Source organism: Eptesicus fuscus, chromosome 15 (genome assembly GCF_027574615.1).
Source record: "Eptesicus fuscus isolate TK198812 chromosome 15, DD_ASM_mEF_20220401, whole genome shotgun sequence".
NCBI lineage: Eukaryota > Metazoa > Chordata > Mammalia > Chiroptera > Vespertilionidae > Eptesicus > Eptesicus fuscus.
In genome coordinates, this window is record NC_072487.1 from 50,182,575 (window position 1) to 50,203,795 (window position 21,221).

Sequence of the window (21,221 nt, forward strand, 5' to 3'; positions counted from 1 at the left end):
AGGAACATCGATCAGCTGCCTCCTGCACACCCCCTTCTGGGGATGTGCCCACAACCAAGGTACATGCCCTTGACCAGAATCGAACCTGGGACCCTTCAGTCCACAGACCAAACCTGTTAGGGCAATAAAAAATATTTTTTAAAATATATTTTATTGATTTTTTTACAGAGAGGAAGAGAGAGGGATAGAGAGTTAGAACATCGATGTGAGAGAAACATCGCTCAGCTGCCTCCTGCACACCTCCTATTGGGGATGTGCCCGCAACCAAGGTGCATGCCCTTGACTGGAATCGAACCTGGGACATTTCAGTCTGCAGGCCGATGCTCTATCCACTGAGCCAAACCAGTTAGGGCAATAAAAAATATTTTTAAGTAAATAGTAAGTGAATCCACTTTCTACAACTCTGAAATTAAATTTTTATATAAGCATAGGAAATTAATTTTACTCTTATTAAACCTTTATATATATTATGAATAAATATTATAAGCTCCTTAATAAAAAAAAAGAGTGTAGGTATTTATTTTTCTTGAATGAGTTATATTGAGCATTATAAACTAATAGATTTTACTTAAAGAGAATTGAAGTTTAAAACAAATAAAAAACCCAACTAACTGACAATCATAGACTTTAGAGTCTATGCATGAGTAGTTATAATACAGCAGAAGACTTCTGGGAAACTGAAGGAAAAGAAATTTGAAAATGTTTTATATAAGCTATTAAAATAGCTGGCTACATACTCCTTTATATTTAGAAAATGTGATTTTATTAGTGAACACTCTAATAGCAATGATTTTTAAAAGACTATTTTTCCTATTGGTAAAAAAGATAAAGGGAATAAATTCACCTAGGTATTTAAAGTAACTAGGTATAGGAGAAATCTCCACCAACAGGGAGGGACTCTCCGAAAAACCTCCAAAAGGGCTCCTTGAGAAAGAGTTGGCTTTAGATATCCACCAAGCACTAAAATTAGTTTGTGATACTATTAGTTGAGTAAGAACCTTCCTCATCTCTTCTTCCACCATGCACAAAGCCTGGAGAAAGAGAGATAGCAAGCTGGGAAAGGAGAAGAGATAGTGGGAGAAGGTAGACATCCAGGCGCCACCTCCATTTCCCACTCAACATGGCCATTTGCAGTAAGGTCAAGATGAAAATGGGAAAAGCCTTTATTTTATTTGTTTGTTGTTTTTAATCCTCACCCAAGGATATTTCCCCATTGATTTTCAGAGAGTGAAAAAGAGAGAGGGAGAGACAGAGAGAAATATTTATGAGAGAGAAACATATTGATTGGTTGCCTCCTGCACACACGCTGACCAGGGCCCGGGGCCAGAGAAGAGCCTGCAACTAAGGTATGTGCCCTTGATGGGAATCGAACCTGGGATCCAACGTTCTATACACTGAGCCAAACTGGCTAGGGCAAGCCTTAATTTTAAAGTCTGAAGTTTAAAAATCATTTCATTAGTCTGGCCACTTTAATAAAGTTTCATTCCTGGAGACAGCCTCACGAGGGGCTTTCTGAAGCTGGGTTGGTCCTCCTTACATCAAGTCCAAGTTTACATGGGCCAGGTTTACACTTGTTCCTCATCTACAGTCTCTCAGGAACAAGGAGAGATCACAGGACCATATGGTTCACCTGCACCTTTTTCTTTAAGAATTTGTGGGGGAAATAACCTTATTTATCACTGCCAGAAACAGGAAAACAAGGGAGCATTATCCTAGCCCCAGCATTTCCCTGCAATTCTGGCCCCAGGTCCTCTAAGATCCAAGCAGAGGGTTTTGGAGAAGACTCGGCATTTGAAGGATCCTGGAGTCATCCTAGACTATTGGCTCTACTCTACCCCCAACCCCACCCCCAATGACACACTTCATTAAAGTACTATAGATTCTATACCCTAAACTCCCTTGAATCTATCTCCTCTTATCTAACCCCTCAGACGCTGCCCTAATTCAGGCCCTCTCACTTCTCATCATAATTACCTAACTGGCCTCTTTACCTTCCTCTAATTCAATATTCACACTCCAACTAGATTGAGATTTCCAGATTGCAATTCTGTTCAAAATACTAGTAATAATGCAAGATGTTTCTGCCCATAACAATGCAAACAAATCCTGTTTCCAGTGCTGCAAATTAACTTTGGTAGAAAATGGACATTTCTGGAAGTCAAATCCTCATTTGAACTGATTTTAGTATCTTGCTGGTTCCCTCATTAATTAGTGAGTTTAATATGTGTTTATTTTACATTTGTATAAGACAAGATTTTACCTTTTTGGAAATTATCCCTTGACACAAATAACAGGAAGTAACCCACACTTGCTGCATGAGACTGTATGAATGGATAGAAGGATGTGTCATCAACCCGGGGCAGGAATCAAGTTGGGCTTCAGTAAGACATGGAACAGGCTGCTGGGAGGCCCCAAGAACCTGGGACCCGTCTTTTTGTGTCTTGACTGGGCTCCTCTTTATACAACCGACTGAGTCTTCTTAGCAAATAGTTTATTTGCTACTCAGGCCATTTGGCAAGTTAAAGATAGTCACACACAGTTTTCAAATTTCCATTATAAGTCTAAGCATGAGTAAGGGTGTAGTCTCTCCCCAAGTCCACATTCTCAGGGAAGGGATTCTAACTGGCCTATCATCATCATCATACCTAATAAAATGGTAATATGCAAATTACCATCACTCCACTACACCCACGATTGGGCCGGCTGGAGGCGCGGGGGGCGGGACTCAGGGTGGCCGATTGGCTGGCGGTAGGAGCGGGGGGCGGGGACTCACGAGTCCCCGCCCCCCGCTCCTCCCGCCCACTTAAATGGCCAGCGCTGCTTAGGCCTGCGCTGCGGAAGATGCTGGTGGCGGAGCTCGGGGTGACCGATTGCATGGCTGCCGGCACCAGTTTTCCGCCAGCAGCAGTTTTCCTCTGGCCACCCGCCCGATGGGAGCGCCTCCCGATCTGAGTTCCTCTGGGGGTGGCCGATCTTGCTGGCGGGAGGCGCTCTGATCGGCAGGTGGCCAGAGGAAAACTGCTGCTGGCGGATAACTGGTGCCGGCAGCCGGGTGAAGGAAAAGTCTATTGCACGAAACTTGGTGCAACGGGCTCCTAGTTTTGGGATAAGTCTCCTCCCTGAACCATTTAACTGTACAAGCGTGGCTTTTCATTGGTCCCCCTGCTGGTAGTCCAAGCCCTCTCCACCCTCAGAATTTTATTTCTAAAGTTTGTATTTGATTTGCCATTACTGCCTCCACATAAAGCCCTTCAGTGTCTCCACTGCTTACTGGTGAGTTCCTTAGTATGTCACAGGAGGCTCTTCAACATCACTCCCCTGACCATCTCTGCTGTGCCTCTCCATTGCACCCACACCTCCATCATATCAGTTATTTTACCCCTTTGTTCTTTGCTCAGGCTGCTTCCTCCACACCCTTTATCTCCCACTCATTCTTTAAAACTCAGGTCACATCACTTGGGTGAGGCTGGATGATGCATTACACAAAGTGACATCTGCTTTATTGACTGTGACCCAACAAGCCTGTGAGTGCCCAGAGCACAAGGCACAGTCTCTAACTCCTCCACGGAGCATGGTACCTGGCGTGCTTCTAATAACTATTTGCTGAATGACCACCTGCCCCCACCCCGCCTTTAGCTAGAGGGAGGAGACAGTAGGATCCTCGATGTCTCACACACACCCTGTCTACCTTACGGAGTGGGAAGCGCATGAGTTTTGTTAAAGAAAAATTATTCATGACACTTGTTAAAAATGGTAAGGCAGGCTTTATTTAAGGACTATTGTGGTAAGTTTTGGGACCACTGCAATGAAGTCTTGCAGTGGAGGAGAGATTGAGCTCAACTCAGATCCCAACAAGGACAAATAGGGATTTATAGCCAAGGAACAAGGGTAGGGGTCAGTGAATGAAAAATTAGTCTTGCGCTAGCCAGTTTGTCTCAGTGGTTAGAGCATCAGCCCACAGACCGAAGACCTGCAGGTTCAATTATGAACAAGTGCACATACCTCATTTGCAGGCTCAATCCCTGGCCCCTTCAGGGTGAATGCCAGAGCAACCAATCGATGTGTCTCCCTCACATCGATGGTTCTGTCTCTCCCACTCCCTTCCACTCTCTTAAAAAAATCTGTGGAGAAAATATCCTCAAGTGAGGATTAAAAACCACAACAAAAAAGAAAAGTAGTCTTCATCTATTCAGGCTGTTACAATACTACCAGATAGGGTAGCTTATAAGCAATAATAATTTTTCAGCTCTGGAAATTGGAAGCCCAAAATCAGAGTGCTGAGTAGGTTCTTTTCCCCCCAGGTTGCAGACTTCTTGTAGGATTGGACTAGGAAGCTCTGTGAGATTTTTTTTTTAAGACATTTTTTATTGATTTCAGAAAGGGAGAGGAAGAGAGAGAAACATCAATGATGAGAGAGAATCATCCATGGGCTGCCTCCTGCAGGCCCCACACACCCAATCATGTGCCCTTGACTGGAATCGAACCCAGGACCCTTCAGTCTATAGGCTGATGCGCTACCCACTGAGCCAAACCAGCTAGGGCAGCTCTGTGAGATCTTCATGAGCACTAAACTTACTCATGTGGGCTCCACCCTCATGACCTCATCACATCCCAAAGAACCCCATCTACAAATACTACCACCCTTGGGTGTTACGATTTCAACATATGAATTTTGGACCATAGCACTTGGTCTAACATTCATGTGGACCATAGCACCCAGACCATAGCAATCACTAAGAGGAAACGGTTTCCTGCTAGACTGATTCAACAAAATTCTCGCTGACGCCAGCCCAGGGCGCTAAGATATCCAGGGTGGTCAAATCTAAGGATGGGGAATCTTCACTAAACTGACTTACCAGGGTCCTTGCTCAAACTGGATTCTACAAGGCCAGCGAGGGAAGCCTAAGTCCAGCAGAGGTCTCAGAAGGGCCTGACACAAGTTTGGGTCAAAGGAGAGAGTTTTTGTACCAGGGCTTCTTAACCCTGGCTTACACATGGGGTGCTTTCAAAATTATCAAAGCCTGGGCACCACCCCAGTGATGTTGATTCAAATCGGTCTCAGCCGCGATCAGGCCTCAGTTTTGTCGTTTTTCAATTTTCCCCAAGAGCTCTGGCAGGATTGCTCGTCTCCGTTGGAGGCGGAGGTGGCTGAGCCGCGGCACCTGCCTTGGAAACCAGCGGGCCTGCGCCCGGGGTTCCAGGTTCCTGCCCACCCAAGCCCCGCTCCGGCGAACACCACCCCGAAGGGGCGGGGCGCGGGCGGCAGGAGGCGGGGCCCCCGCCGGAGCCCGGCCGCTCCCTCGCGGGAAAGCACTGCGCGTGACTCGCTGCGCCCTTCCCGGCCGGAGCCGAAGAGGTCGGCGAGCACCCGGAGCCTAGGGGGTCAGCCCCGCGCGCCGTCCGGAGGGGCGGCTGGAGGGCCGTCCAGAGTGGACCATCGGCCTCGCAGCTGCAGGGGGACCGGGCGTGACCAACCCGCCTGGAGAGGAGGGGGGCGCCGGCCTGCCCGGCTGCAGCGCAATCTCTGGAGGGTGCGAGCCGCCGCCGCCGCCGCCGCCGCCGCTGCAGGATCGACCACGTGAGACGAGAGACCAGGTAGGGAGGCCCCTTCGCGGCCAGCGGGGTCCGGGCTACCCTGCGCCCTCCCTCCCGAACGACCCCTTAGAAGAAGGCCCTCTGTCTGCCCGCTCCTCCAGCCCTCGGCACCGCCCTTCCCTCAGCGCCTCCCGCTCGTTCCCTCATCCCCATCCTCCCGTCCGCCCTGACCCTCTGGACCCAACCCATCCTCCGTCCTCTTCCTGACCCTTCGACTCTACCACCCACGGAACCTGCAAACACCTCTGCCTTTGGGAGTCACCCCAGGTCCGGCCCAACCGTCTCCTCAAACTGTCCCTTCGGAGCCACCCGCTCAGCTGACGCGCGCCCAGTGGCCGTCGTTGTGCCCGTACCTACCTCTGGTGCCGGCCTGGGCAGCGCCGAGGCCCCGCCTGCAGCGCCGGGACTGCGGCGGGACCTCCGCACGGCCAGCCCCAGCCGGTCCCCTGCGCTCCCCGCCCCGCGGTACCCGGTTCCCAAGTTGGGATCTGCCGGGATGGGAGCTCAGGTGCCTCCAGTTTACCTCGCGGAAACCTGTGGCCTGGCCGTTCGCCAGCCCCCGGCCACTGCGCTCACCTGCTGCGAAGGGCACCGGGATTCTGTTGCCCCGGACCGGCTCGGTACCGCCGGGCCGCCCCTGTGGACCCCGGGGGGCCGCCCTGGAGGCGAGGACCGCGCACTAATCATTTGTACCCCCAGTGCCCAGGACAGTGTGGGACACGTGGTGGCGCTCAGTAAATACTGGATGGTGGATGAATAAGTGAATGAGCCCGATGCAGAGGCTGTGAGCAGAGTGCTTGAGTGGGACAGGTGTCACTAGGCACAGGAAAGGGTAAAAAAGGAAGAGCTTTGGGGGTGGGGGGGGGGTACTTGCCGTGCTCATATTGGGAGCATAAAACGGAATATATTCAGTCTCTCAAGTCATGCATCTAATTTCACTTACATACTAGCTTCTGTGTATCAGCTGTTCCCACTTATGTTCTACTTACAAAAAGAAAAAGAAAAAAGAAAGAAAGTCAGGGCTGGGGCTGCAGAAATGTATTGGTTAGTGCCTTAGAGGCTGCCCAGATAATCTGGAAAGAGCTTTGCCCAGGTGAACCACTCCTCTTGCCAAGAGACTAACTGCTCCCTCTGGGGAAGGATTCTGGAGGCTGCCACCGCCTGTAAAGCGGACTCAGTGTAGCTGGTCAGCGGGCGCTTCGGGACAGGTCGGAGGAATGAAGAACCTTAGTTATTTTACCCTTTAGCTCCTGGCTTCCCACCCCGCACCACCACCACCCCACCCCCTATCTCCGTCGGGAGGGATAAACATCCCAGGCAGGCCTAGTGTGACAGATATCAAAGATTCCTAAATCCTGCTGGAGTATAATCAGCCCATATGGGCCATTTATATCTCAGCAGACCAGAGTCAGACAGGGATTACCACTAAATGAGCAGTGTCAGTAATAAACAAGAACACGGGCCTTTTAACGATGGAGTTCTCAAAGAACGAGAGCCTGGGACCTGTTTTTTACTGATTCCTGGGAAGATGACCTAAACAGATTCAGTTTCCTGAAGGTAAGACAGGGTTCAGACCTCAGTTTGGGCCCAGGTTCCGTGGGGGGAAGTAGATAACATTGCTGAGTGATAAAACAATAGCTAGAAAGTTGTAGGAGTTTATAAGCTTAGAAGTAGTTAGTTGCCTGACTAGGAGTGGCATTATTGTAATTAGTAGGTAAAAATAGTGATTAGAGTTCTTAGGCCACAGTGATATGGATTATGGGGGAAAAGAGGGATCCCACCACCTATCCCTGCTATTCTGTTAACTGTGCCCCATCTGCTGTATGGCCATAGGGCACTTACCACCATTGTTTCTCTTCGGCTTTGAGCCAAAGGCAAAATCTGATTTCCTCTGATTTTTTAGGTTACGTGTTTAAGGTCCCTCTTTGAGGCCAGGCCTGCCAAACAGGAGTCTGGGTATGTTCCCACCCATTTGTAGCTTTGATTTATCCCTCTTCACTTTCCCTTTTTCTCACCCTCTGACCCACCTTTATAAGTAAATCTTGGATCATAAAAACCTAAAGCAGGGAGGAGCTCCTGAGCTGGATTAATGGGCATGGTGTCTGGAAATCAATACCTTTTTTTGTAATCAATACATTTTAAAAAAGGTTTTTAATTGATTTTTAGAAAGAGAGAAACATCGATGTGAGAGCAAGACATCAGCTGCTCCCTGCACGCCCCCTACCAGGGATCAAGCCCATGGGGGTGGCGAATCAAACTGGCAACCTTTGGGTGCATGGGAGGATGCCCAACCAACTAAGCCACAAGGACCAGGGGGGTAATGAATACATTTTTAATGAGCTTTTCTGTTTTCCTGTGTAGGTTCCCTGTTAAGATCTCAGTATCCCCAGAATACTCAGGATTGTGTGACTTATTTTCTCTTCAACTTCCAGTACTTCAGAGCATTGCCAGATAAAATACAGGATGCCAAGTTAAATTTAAATTTCAGATGAACAACAGTGTGTCCTGTATTTTTATTTGCTAAATCTGGTAACCCTCGTTCATGAGGAGCCTTATGCATTCTAATTCTCTCTAGGACAGTAACTCACCCTTTTCTTCTGTTACTCATACACAATGACTGAGCACTCTATCAAAAGTCACTTGACTGAGATGGCTCATTTCATGTTAGAGTAAGGGCAGGCTCTGTAGACATAGTGTGATTGGTCTGTGTTGAGGTTACCCAGAAAACACCCACACAAACATTGGCATATGACATTGTAGTGCCTGTCAAATTAGTTCATCATTCAAAATGAGCATATTATTTTGAGTGGCCAGATATTAACATTGTTGTTGAGAGAGACAGCCATAGGTGAGAGTGGGGCGAGAGGTGGATTCTAAAGAAAAAGTATAACTTAGAGCAGAACCTCTCGTTTGCCACATTTATTTGTGTGTGTATGTGTGTGTGGTAAAATACAGAGTGTCCCCCCAAAATGTATATACACTTTTACAGCTGATAGCTCAACTTTGAAAATGAAATGTATTTTAATACACACTGCCTTTACAATTATTCAAAGTGTGTGTATACATTTTTTGGGACACCTATATACATAACATAAAAACTTACCATTTTTTAAAATTTCTTTACTGATTAAGGTATCACATATGTGTCCTCATCCCCCATTCCCATCCCAAACCCCTCCCCACGTATGCCCCCACCCCCCTGTTGTCCGTGACCACCAGTTAGGATTATATGCATGCATACAAGTCCTTTGGTTGATCTCTTCCCCTTTCCCCCACCCTCCCCTACCTTCCCTCTGAGGTTTGACAGTCTGATCAATGCTTCCCTGTCTCCGGGTCTGTTTTTGTTCATCAGTCTATGTTGTTCATCATTTCCTCTAGATGAGTGAGCTCATGTGATACTAGAAATACACTTATAAGAACCGAAAATGAGACAAGCAATAATGGTTATGCAGAGAGGCGAATGAATCAGTCTGTAGTGAGTTTCTTTCTGGGCCAACAGTTCTTTTGAGTCCTAATTTCAATGTCAAACAGTTCCTTATGTGTACATGTCAGCAATGATATTTCAGTTCTGGATGGTGGACAAATGGTCATGATGCAGGTCCGACCCTCTCTGGTTTGGTCCTGGGCAACCTGCAGCAACGCACAGCTGCTGACTGCTAGTATGGCAAGGCATCGTCAGCGTCTTCCATCTCTGGACTGTTTCTCTTCTGTCTTCATGGCTGGAGCAGTCCTGTCAATTCCTCTCTGTTGCAGGAATCCACATGGTCTTGGAGTTGTTTTCTGAAAATATACAAATATATGCTCGACCAAAAGTTAATAAAGGAATATTTTCTATAAATTTGACTTGGGATCCTTTTTCATTTTTTGCCCAAACGATTTTCCTTTGGCTTGTTTTGACACCATGTGCGTTTTTCATGGGTGTCTTGCTATTAGCATTACAAGTTAATTTTCTAAAGTAAAAATTTTCTAGATGTAATTTACTTACAGGATATTTTTCCTTACATGATATTCTTCAAAATTTACCATTTTAAACCATTCTCAAGTGTACAGTTTAGTGGCATTAAGTACATTCACATTGTTGTCCAACCATCACCACTATCCATATCCAGAACTTTTTCACCTTCTTAAACTGAAACTCCATACTCAATAAACAATAACTCCTCACTCCCTCTCCCCCAAAACCTCTGGCAACCACAATTCTACTTTCTTTCTCCATGAATATGACTACTCTAAGTACTTCATATAAGTCAAATCATATAGTATTTATCTTTTTGTGACTGGCTCATTTCACTTAACATAATGTCTTCAAGGTTCATCCATGTTGTAGCTTGTATCAAAATTTCATTTCTTTTTAAGGCTGAATAATATCCATTGTATGTATATACTACATTCTGTTTATCCATTCATCCATCCATGACATTTGTGTTGCTTCTGCCTTTTAGCTATTGTGAATAATTCTGCTCTGAACATGAGTGTGCAAATACCTGTTTGAGTCTCTGCTTTCTTTGGGGTATATACCTAGAAATAGAATTGCTGGATTGTATGGTAATTCTGTATTTACTTTTTTGAGAAACTGTCATACCATTTTTTGTAGTGGCTGTACCATTTTACATTCCCACAGCAATGTAAAGGTTTCCAATTTGTCCGCATCCTTGCCAACACTTTTCTTTTTTTTAATAATAGTCATCCTAATGGCTATGAAGTAGTATCTCATTACGATTTTGACTTGCATTTCTCTTCTGACTAGTGATTTTGAACATCTTTACATGTGCTTATTCACCATTTTTATATCTTCTTTGGAGAAAAGTCTATTGAAATCCTTTGGCCATTTTTAAATTGGTTCATATGTCTTTCTATTGTTGAGTGGTAAGAGTTTCTGGATAGAAATCTCTTTTCAGATGTGTGATTTGCAGATATGTTCTGTGGATTGCCTTTTCTCTCTTTGTATAGTCCTTTGATACACAAAATACCCCACTGACAAGTTTTAAATTTTAATGAAGTCAATTACCTATTTTTCTTTTTCTTCTTTTGTTACCTGTGCTTTTGGTGTTATATCCAAGAAATCATTGCCAAATTCAGTGTCATGAAGCTTTCCTCCTATGTTTTCTTCTAGGTGTTTTTATACTTTTATCTCTTATGGTTAGGTATTTGATCCATGAGTTAATTTGTATATATAGTGTAAGATAAAGGCCCAATTTCATTCTTTTGCATATGAATCCAGTTTTCCCAACACCATTTGTTGAAAAGACTGTCCTTTCTCATTACATAAACTTGGCATTCTTGTTGAAAACCATTTGATCATATATGCCAGGGTTTATTTCTGGGCTCTCTGTTGTATTCCATTGGCCTATGTCTGTCTTTATGCCAGTACCACACTCTTTCGATTACTGTAACTTTGTAGTAAGATTAGAAATAAGGAAAATGAATCCTCCAACTTTGTTTTTCTTTTTCAAGATTGTTTTAGCTATTCAGGATCCCTTGAGGTTCCATATGAATTTTAGGGTTGGATTTTTCTATTTTTGAAAAAAAAATCATTAGGATTTTGAAAGGGGTTGCATAAAATCCATAGATTGCTTGGGTAGTATTGACATCTTTTTAAAATTATTATTGTGGAAAGAACACATAATGAGATTTACCCTCTTAACAAATTTTTAAGTGTACAATATATTGTTGACTATTAGTACATTGTTATGCTGCAGATCTCTAGAGTTTATTCGTCTTGCTTGGCTGAAACTTTATACCCATTGAACAGCAACTCCTTACTTTCCTCTCCTCCAGTCCCTGGCAATGACAAAATAGACTTTAAAACAAAGGCTATAGTAAGAGACAAAGAAGGACACTATATAATGATAAATGGAGCAATCCAACAAGAGGATATAACCCTTGTAAACATTTATGCACCCAACATAGGAGCACATAAATATATAAAGTAGATCTTCATGGACATAAAGGGAGAGGTTGACAGGAATATAGTCATAGTAGGGGATTTTTCTTTTTTTAAAATCCTCACCTGAGCATATTTTTCCATTGATTTTTAGAGAGAGGGAAGGACAGAGAGAAATATCGATGTGAGAGAAACACATAGGTTGGTTGCCTCCTGTACGAGCCCGACCAGGGCCAGGGCTGGGGAGTAGCCTGCAAGGGGAGTAGCCTGCAACTGAGGGGCCCTTGACCAGAATCTAACCCCCCGGGACCCTTCTGTCTGTAGGCCAATGCTCTATCCACTAAGCCAAATAGGCAAGAGCCGTAATAGGGGATTTTAACACCCCATTGACATCAATGGATAAATTTTCCAGACAGAAAATCAATAAGGAAACAGTGGCCTTAAATAGCATACTAGATCAGATGGATTTAATTGATGTCCTCAGAGCATTTCACCTCAAAGCAGCAGAATATACATTTTGTTGTTGTTAATCCTCACCCGGGGTTATTTTTTCCATAGATTTTTAGAGAGAGAGTAGAAAGGAGGGAGGGAGGGGGACGGAGAAAGAGAAACATTGACGTGAGAGACGTGAGAGAGATGTATCGATTGGTTGGCTCCTGCATGCGCCAGACCAAACAGGGCAAGGGGTTGAACCTGAAACCCAGGTATGTGCCCTTCACCTGGAATCGAACCCAAGTCTCTTTGGTAATCAGGCCAATGCTCTAACCACTTAGCCAACACAGGCCAGGGCAGAATATACGTTCTTTTCAAGTGCACATGGAACATTTTCTAGGATAGACCACATGCTAGGACACAAAACAAGTCTCAGTAAATTTAAGAAGATTGAAATCATATCAAGAATCTTCTCTAAGAATCAGGGACTCACACTTTTAATCCTGCCTATCTATCTTGATGTGTGGGCAGTGGCTCTGGTCACTAAACTCTGTTTACCCTTCTAGAACTGAGGTCTGCAAACTGAAGCCTATAGCCAAATCTGGCCCACCACCTTTTTTTTTTTTTTTTTGTAAAGCCTGTGAGCTAGAATGGTTTTTACATGTTTTTAATAATTGAAACAAATCAAAAGAATAATGTTCTATGACAGGGAAAATGAAATTTAAGTATCTAAAAAAAACTGAAAAACACAAAGATGTGGAGGCTAAATAACATGTTACTAAACAATGAATGAATGAACAGTGAGATCAAGGAATAAATTGAAAGATGCCTTAAAACAAATGAAAATGAGAACACCACAACCCCAGGTCGATGGGACACAGTGAAAGCAGTCCTAAGAGGGAAATTCATAGTATTACAGGCCTACCTCAAGAAACAGCAATCTAACTACACTTAAAGGAACTAGAAAAGGAACAATAAACTAAGCCAAAACTGAGTAGAAGAAAGAAAATAATAAAAATCAAAGCAGAAATAAACAAAATAGAGTCTAAAACAACAATACAAAAGTCCCATGAAACCAAGAGCTGGTTCTTTGAAAAGATAAACAAGATTGACAATCCTTTAACCAGATTCATCAAGAAAGAAAGTGAGAGGAACCAAATAAATAAAATCAGAAATAAAAGAGGTGAAGTAACAACTGATACCAAAAACAAAACAAACCAAAAGAAAGGATTGTAACAATATATTACAAACGACTATATGCCAACAAATTCAACAATCTGGGTGAAATGGATAAATTCCTAGAAACCTACAATTTCCAAAACTGAATTTGGAAGAATCAGAAAATCTGAATATCAGATTACAACTAATGCAATCAAACCAGTAATCAAAAACCTCCCAACACACCAAAGTCCTGGACCGGATGGCTTCAAAGGTAAATTTTATCAAACATTCAAGAACTAACAAAAAAGAAAGAAAGAAAGAGAAGAAAGAAAAAGAAAAAAGAACTAACACCTATCTTTCTCAAACTATTCCAAAAAATTCAAGAGGAGGGAAGACTCCCAAGGTCATTTTATGAGGCCTGCATTAACCTAATTCTAAAACCAGATAAAGACACTACAAAGAAAGAAAATTACAGGCCAATATGTTCAATGAACATAGATGCTAAAATTTTGCTAACAAAATATTAACAAATCGGATTCAGCAATACATTAAAAAGGTCATACACCATGATCAAATGTGTTTTATTTAGGGGATACAAAGTTGTTACAATATCTGAAAATCAATAAATGTAATACATAAGCAAAATGGATAACTATCACATGGTCATATCAATAGATGCAGAAAAAAACATTTGATAAAATTCAAAACCCATTTGTGATAAAAACTCTCAGCAGAGTGGGAATAGAGAGAACATACCTCAACATAATAAAGGCCACATATAATAAACCTAATTTTAAAATGGGCAAAGGACCTGAATAGACACTTCTCCAAAGAGGATATACAGATGGCCAATAGATATGAAAAGATGCTCAACATCACTAATCATCAGAGAAATGAAAATTAAAACCACAATTCGATATCACCTCACCCCTGTCAGAATGGCTATCATCAATAAATCAATAAACAACAAGTGTTGGCAAGGATGTGGAGAAAAGAGAACTCTCAATGTACTTTTGGTGGGAATGCTGATTAGTGCAGACAGTGCAGAAAACAGTATGGTGTTTCCTCAAAAAAAGTAAAAACGGAACTGCCTTATGACCCAGCAATTTCACTTCTGGGAATTTATCCAAAGAAACCTGAACCACTAATTCAAAAGAATATATGCACCCCTATGTTCATTGCAGTGTTACTTACAACAGTCAAGATGAGTGGATAAAACAGCTATGAGAGGCATTTTTACAGTTTTGCTAGAGAATTTGGGAAAAATTGGGGACAAATACATAGAAATTAAATAAACCAAAAGAAAGCCAAGTATTAAAAGTTACAAATTAGCTCTAGTGGGTTTGGCTCAGTGGATAGAGCATAGGCCTGCAGACTGAGCATGGGTCCCAGGTTCGATTCCAGTCAAGGGCATATGCCTGGGTTGTGGGCTCAATCCCCAGTAGGGGCATGCAGGAGGCAACCAATCAATAATTCTCTCATCATTGATGTTTCCATCTCTCTCTCCCTCTCCCTTCCTCTCTGAAATAAATAAAAATACATTTTAGAAAAAAGTTACAAATTATCCTATCTAATAAAAGAGTAATATGCAAATTGACATCACTCCAACACACAAGATGGCTGCCCCCATGTGGACACAATATGGCCGCCACAAGATGGCCAGCAGGGGAAGGACCAGGTCTGCAAGGGAGGGCAGTTGTGGGTGATCAGGCCAGCAGGGGAGTGCAGTTGGGAGGGACCAAGCCTGCAAGGGAGGGCAGTTGGGGGCGATCAAGCCTGCAGGGGAGGGCAGTTAGGGGTGACCAGGCTGGCAGAGGAGGGAAGTTGGGGGCGACCGAGCCTGCAGGGAAGGGCAGTTGGGTGGGACCCAGGCCTGCAGGGGAGAGAAGTTGTGGGGGGGACCAGGCCTGCAAGGGAGGGCAGTTAGGGGTGACCAGGCCTGCAGGGGAGGGCAGTTAGGGGTGACCAGGCCTGCAGGGGAGGGCAGTTAGGGGCAATCAGGCTGACAGGGAAGCAGTTAGGCATCAATTAGGCTGGCAGGGGAGTGGTTAGGGGGTGATCAGGCTGGCAGGCAGAAGTGGTTAGGGGCAATCAGGAAGGCAGTCAGGCAAGCATTTGGGAGCCAGCAGTCCTGGATTGTGAGAAGGATGTCCCAGATTGGAGAGGGTGCAGGCTGGGCTGAGGGACATTCCACCCACCGCCCCCATGCACGAATTTCATGCACTGGGCCTCTAGTGTAGTGATAATAATGATAAGAATCCACAGATTACCAAGTCATAGTAAAAACTGGACATTAATTCTATCAGAAATTGTGGGTGTAAAAATGCTAACATTTTGTCTTCCATACTAGGAAGTCAAAAGAATGTTTTAAATCAAGAAATAATTAAATAAGCGTATTATTTATAAACATGGACATAAATACTAGATGAGACAGTTAAAAGATTTGAAAGTAATGGTCTCTGGAGAACAGGACAGAGGTGGAAAGAAGAAGAGCTGAGGATTTTTTTCTTCATAAACTTTATAGTACTATTTAACTTTGTAATCAATCATGTGCATATATTAATTTAATAAAATATATTAATTTAAAAATCCCCTGTCATCATATTATCCTCTAGGTACTGTCACATTTCTCTATTCTAACAGCCAATCTTCATTGGTCACCAGCTGTCTGTTCTAGTCTACATTCACTTTTAAAAAAAAATTTTTTTTAATTGATTTGAGAGAGAGAGAGAATAAGGAAGAGGGATAGAAAGATAGAAACACTGATGAGAGAGAAACATTGATCAGCTGCATCCTACTGGGGATTGAGCCTACAACGTGGCCATGTGCCCTGACCAGGAATCGAACCAGTGACCTCTTGGCTCATGGGTTAATACTCAACCACTGAGCAACACGGGCCAGGCTATATTTACTTTTGTGCACTCTCCTGTCTAACTTCATTTCCTACCACTCCCCTGAAATTGTTTATGTCAAGATCACCAATGAACTCTCAGTTGTCAAATATGATGGTCACTTTAGCCTGCATGCTTTCTTTCAGTTTTTCTAAGATACCCATCACTTTCCTGCCTCAGGGCTTTCAAATATGTCATGTTGTTCCCCACTCTTCTCCTGTTTAACTTCTTTCAACTCACCTTTCAAGGCTCAACTTAGCCATCATTTTACAAGTCCTTAATCAGTCTTAACTAGGTCCTCTTAACACCCTGTGCCTCCTTTCATGGCATTCATTAGACTTTGTAATTATATTTTTGTGTGTGTGATAGATGGTAAACTCCATGAGGGCAGGGATAATATCTATTTTGTTCACCACTGTAATCCTAGCAATAGCCTCAATTCTTTGCCCAAAGATTGAATTAGTAGCTCTTGAAAAAAGGTGTTAAAGGAGGACCTAGAATTAGAGCCCTGGTCGTAGGAATTAGAGGAGAAAATAGACCAGAGAAACTTTTCTGACACAGAAGCTGTGGGACGTGGGGAGAGGCACATGGTGTACATGTCTGGAAGTAATTAGACTTTTTAAGGAGAATCTTATCAGACGTTTAAAGGAGAATGTTTATGGGGAGGACTCACGTTCAGGTAGTCATGTACCTTAATTCACTGTGTTCACTGGGAAATTCTTGACTCACAGATAACTTGCACATTTTCTCTAACCTTCTTCCTATGTATTCCCTTGGGATGTTTCCAAGGGAATACATAGGATGTTTGCAATTTATAGGAGAACAAAGAACAGAGCCATGAAGATTAAAGAATTTGAAGTGGCATGCCTAATGGGGAAAAAAAAAAAAAAGGCACTAGGTGTGACACACAAGATTCCCTGGTGTAAATTGGTAAATGGAACAAGTGTGTGGTCTCAAAAAGGCCATAGGAGGGACTTCGATTCAAGAAAAGAGGAGAATCCTGATTCATATTTATCATAGTTGCCACTTACTGAGCCCTCACTGGACACCAGCTCAGTGTACTAGATGTTTTCTTTATCTTCGGACTCCCACCACCACCACCCTGTACTAGTAAGAGAGGTATTATTATCCCCATTTTACAGGTGAAGAAACCCAGGCTAAGGGGGATCAGATAACCTGCCCAGTGCTACAGAATTATCCCTGAAGAGCAACCTTTTCTTAGTTCTCTAAGTTGACCAGAAAGAAACAAAAAAAGTGAATGGCCTGAAGCCGGAAAGAGCAAAGGTTCTATGAACAGTAATTTGTTAGCTGAAGTGAGTTCATGGCCTTAACGTGTATGATGTAAATAGGGATTGAAATCCAGCAAAATGAATGGGAATAAAAATGGAGCTCAACTGAGAGCAGGTTATTGAAAGATTTTAGTGACTCCAAGGGCCAGAGATTTCAGTTCACATGTAGATCATTTCAGTTGCCAATTCAGTGTAAGCCGGTCCCTGATTAATAAACATGCTACTGGCCTCCCTGGACAGAGCTGGCTTTTATGGATGTACTGTCTTTCCTTTCAGTGTAGCACATTCCAAAGGCCTATTTTATAGTTTGTATAATCAGTTACTGAATTTGTTTAGTTTCCCCAGGTGAACTATAAGCTCCAGGAAGGCAGGCACCAGTTCTGTTTTGCTCACATATTCCAGTGCCTAACGTTTTGTGGGTGTTCAGTTAATAGCAAGACTTTGGTATCTGCTGGAGGTTCTCAGGGCCACGAACAAATTCCTCCCTACGTCTGCCTAAAGCTGGGAAGGAGGCCCTTCCAGACCCTTCCTTGTTGGTGTACTTCCGGGTTAGGCTTTTAGATTCCCCAAATCTACCTACTTTAGGTGGGGCCCCAAAGATTTGATGCCATGTGGCTCTGGTTTTGGCAGTGGGGCTTGTCCTTGTTCTGAGATTTTTAACAATAAATGTATTGTGCCCTAGCCGTTTTGGCTCAGTGGACCAAAGGGTCCCGGTTTCGATTCCGGTCAAGGGCATGTACCTCGGATGCAGGCTCCTCCCCAGCCCGGGCCCTGGTTTCTCTCACATTGATGTTCCTCTCTGTCTTTCCCTCTCCCTTTCCCTCTCTCTAAAAATCAGTGGAAAAATATCCTCAGGTGAGGATTTAAAGAAATAGATAAATAAAATAAATGGATTGTGCTATATCCTATCCCCAGGGGAGTTGGGCGGGGCCACAGCTGAGGGGCAGTGGGAACACAGAGTTACTGCTGTCTGTGCTAGAACCTCCCCAGAGATGCTCCCATGGAGGTTGGCTAATCAGGAAATTCCAATCCCTTTTCCTGAAACTCTAAGCAGCTAGAGGAATCTCTCCAGCTGGAGTTGGAAAAGCTCCCAGCGAGGAGAGCTGTCTTATGTAACTTTATAGACTGACTGCCCCTTTTCTGGGAAAAAACAAACTGTTTCTCAGCGAGTGCCGGGCTTTTTGGAGACATGTCCTGCATTCTTTCCTAGATGCTCATCAGCCCCATTGGAAGCCGAGTTGAATACTGGTGAGGCTGAAAGGGGAGAGATGAAGAAAGAGGGAGAGAAGGACGACTGTCATTCTGGCGGGAACCTTCCATTCTGGTTCTCACTGTGGCTCCCAGCTAGCAGTAAAGGGAGCGTCGTGTGGGGTGAAGGGAACTCGGGGAGAGGAGGTGTCCCCGGGCCCACTTGCCCTGCACATTCCAGGAGCCCACTGTTTGTCCTCTTAGCACCCCAACCAGGAGGACTGCAGCTAGGTGTGTGCAACTATGTCCACAGCTATAATGACTCAGATTCCGCTCTGGAAAACAATTTTTCCATTGTAGTTTGGTGAAAATTATTTTTGTCCTTAGTTTAGTGAACATTTTAAGCCGCGTGCCAGGCTCTAGGCTAAGTTAAAGGATTACAAAGATGAACAAGACAGTCTCTATCCTTAACATACAACCAAGGAGGAAAGAAAAAAATGTATATAAGTAGTTATAATATACTTCCTTGCTATATAGTCCTTTGCACCTTATGTAATTCGTGTATCCTTAAATCTCTTATAAAGGTGACCATCAGGTTGATGTCTACTGTGAACTTCCGTGCTAGCTAATTTAAGATAAACAAAGTTACAGAAAATCTCCCCTTTTTTAGGTGCGACCATTTGTTTCACTAAAGTATTCATGAAAGGGGCAGCCACAATTTTAAGAATATTCTCATTTTCCTTGCTTTTATTTCCATAATTTTCTAAAGCTAATAAGGCATTTTAGAACTTTGAGTGTAACTTGAATCTTTCAAAATAACAAATAGCTTTCTCAATGAATTATAATTTGCCCTACGGCATGCCTCTGTAGCCTTTGCTTCTTCCCTGAAATAGGGTGTTAGGCACTTAATATACATGTTACCTTGGTACAAGTATTTATCTTCTTTTGGGCTGTAAGTGTGTGTGTGTGGGGGGGGGGGAGTCCTCTCTCATCTACTGTGTTAAATATGATCCATGAGGCCTAGGCTTTTATGAGGATCCCAGATGGCCCAAAAGATTCCATTAGCCCATTTACTGCCAGAATATAAGATATTCAAAAAGAAGAAGAAAAGTTTGTATTTTAAAAAATAAAAATAGGATCCGTTTCATACCATGAAGTGTACTTTATAAATTGCTTTATTTAGAAAAACCTTTATCATGGACATAGTTTCATCTCAGCAACTATTCTAACACAATATTTTTATGTTTCATAGAGTATTTCATTATGTGAATTACCTCAATTTATTTAATCAATTCACTAAATTAAAATATTTTTAATTTTGCTTTTATAAATGGTATTTCAATGAATATTCTTATGTATATATCTCCATGTGCTTTTATCATGTTATTTCTTTCAAATATATTCCCAATAAGTAAACTAAATAGTATATTTATTTCAAATATTGATGCATATTGCTTTGCTTGCCCTCCTGGAAATTCCATTCATTCAGCAATAATAACCTACTATGTATACCAGACATTGTGCTAGGTTCTGGGGATGTAATCTATAATAATAAAAGCATAATATGCTAATTAGACTGGACATCCTTCCGGACAACCTTCCGGACGGAGCCCCCGCAGCTGCGAGTGCCGAGCCCCTTGCACGAATTTCGTGCATCGGGCCTCTAGTAGTAAATGATGATAGACAGGGTTTCTGCCTTGTGGAGCTTGCTTTCTAGCATTAGAATTAGAAGCTAAATAAACAGTTATAAAACCCAGTCCAGGGAAGTGCAAAGGGCTTTGGGAGCATATAACCAGGGCATATAATGTGGTCTAGGAAGAGCCATGAACTTGTGAGTTTCAGTTTAAAACCTGAAGGATGATTAAGAATTAGCCAGACAAATGGAGGGCCCTGTTCCAGTCAGTGTAGAAGTGATGGTGTGACTAGAACAAGGTAGGCGTGGCAAAAGATGAGAGTGGAAAGTTAAGTTATGAAGGTGAGAGTATATCTTTAAGGAGTTTGGATTTTATGGAAAGCCTTTGAAGGGTTTTTAAAAAACAAGAAGGTGATATAAATAGACTTCATTTTGAAAGGATGGTTCTGGGAAGGGAGACCAGGTTGGAGTTGATGTAGGAGTTCAGACAAATGATAAGTATAGCTAGGTCTTGGCTAGTAGCATTGGGGATAGAGAACAGTGGACATGGTTAGTAAGACTGTGGTTATTGGGATGTGGTAGGATGTAAAAAGTGGAAATAACCCAAAACTGGTAACTTAAATAAGATGAAAATTGATTTTCTTTCCTAACAAAAATTCAGAGGTAGACGATCCTGGGCTGGGATGGCAGCTCCACGGTCATTAGAAACCCTGGCCCCTTCCAGTTTTTTGTGTGGTTATATACCTAGTCCATCTTTATAGACCGAGATGGCCACAGCAGCTCCAGCCATCACCCCTACTTTCCTAGCATCAGGATTGAGGAAGGGAGGAAAAAGGATGCAACCTGTTTATCTTTTAAAAATTACCCAGAAGTCTCACAGACACTTCTACCATAACTTAGTCAAATGGCCACACCTACCCCAAGGAAGTTCGAAATTTGGAATTTTAGTTGGGCAAGCATTGTACCCAGCTGAATATCAGAGTTCTATTAATTTGAAAGAGAATGGATATTTGGCAACTAACAATCTGGGGTCTGGGAATATGGAAACTACAATTCAGCCAAATTGTTTACAAGATAACATTGATTACACAAAAAATACATATACCACTATTGAAAAGTGACTTCTTTGGCTACTAGGCAAAGATTTA

General features: G+C 43.1%; 1 protein-coding gene across 1 annotated transcript in view; it reads left to right on the forward strand.

Annotated features, from left to right (window-relative positions):
• The first annotated feature begins 5,343 nt into the window (after positions 1-5,343).
• The window catches only part of RUSC2 (RUN and SH3 domain containing 2), a 50,404-nt gene continuing 34,526 nt past the window's right edge, over positions 5,344-21,221 (forward strand). The window contains exon 1 of the mRNA XM_054727124.1: positions 5,344-5,595. The gene's annotated coding sequence lies outside the window, so the exon portion shown is untranslated. The remainder of the gene's footprint in view (positions 5,596-21,221) is intronic.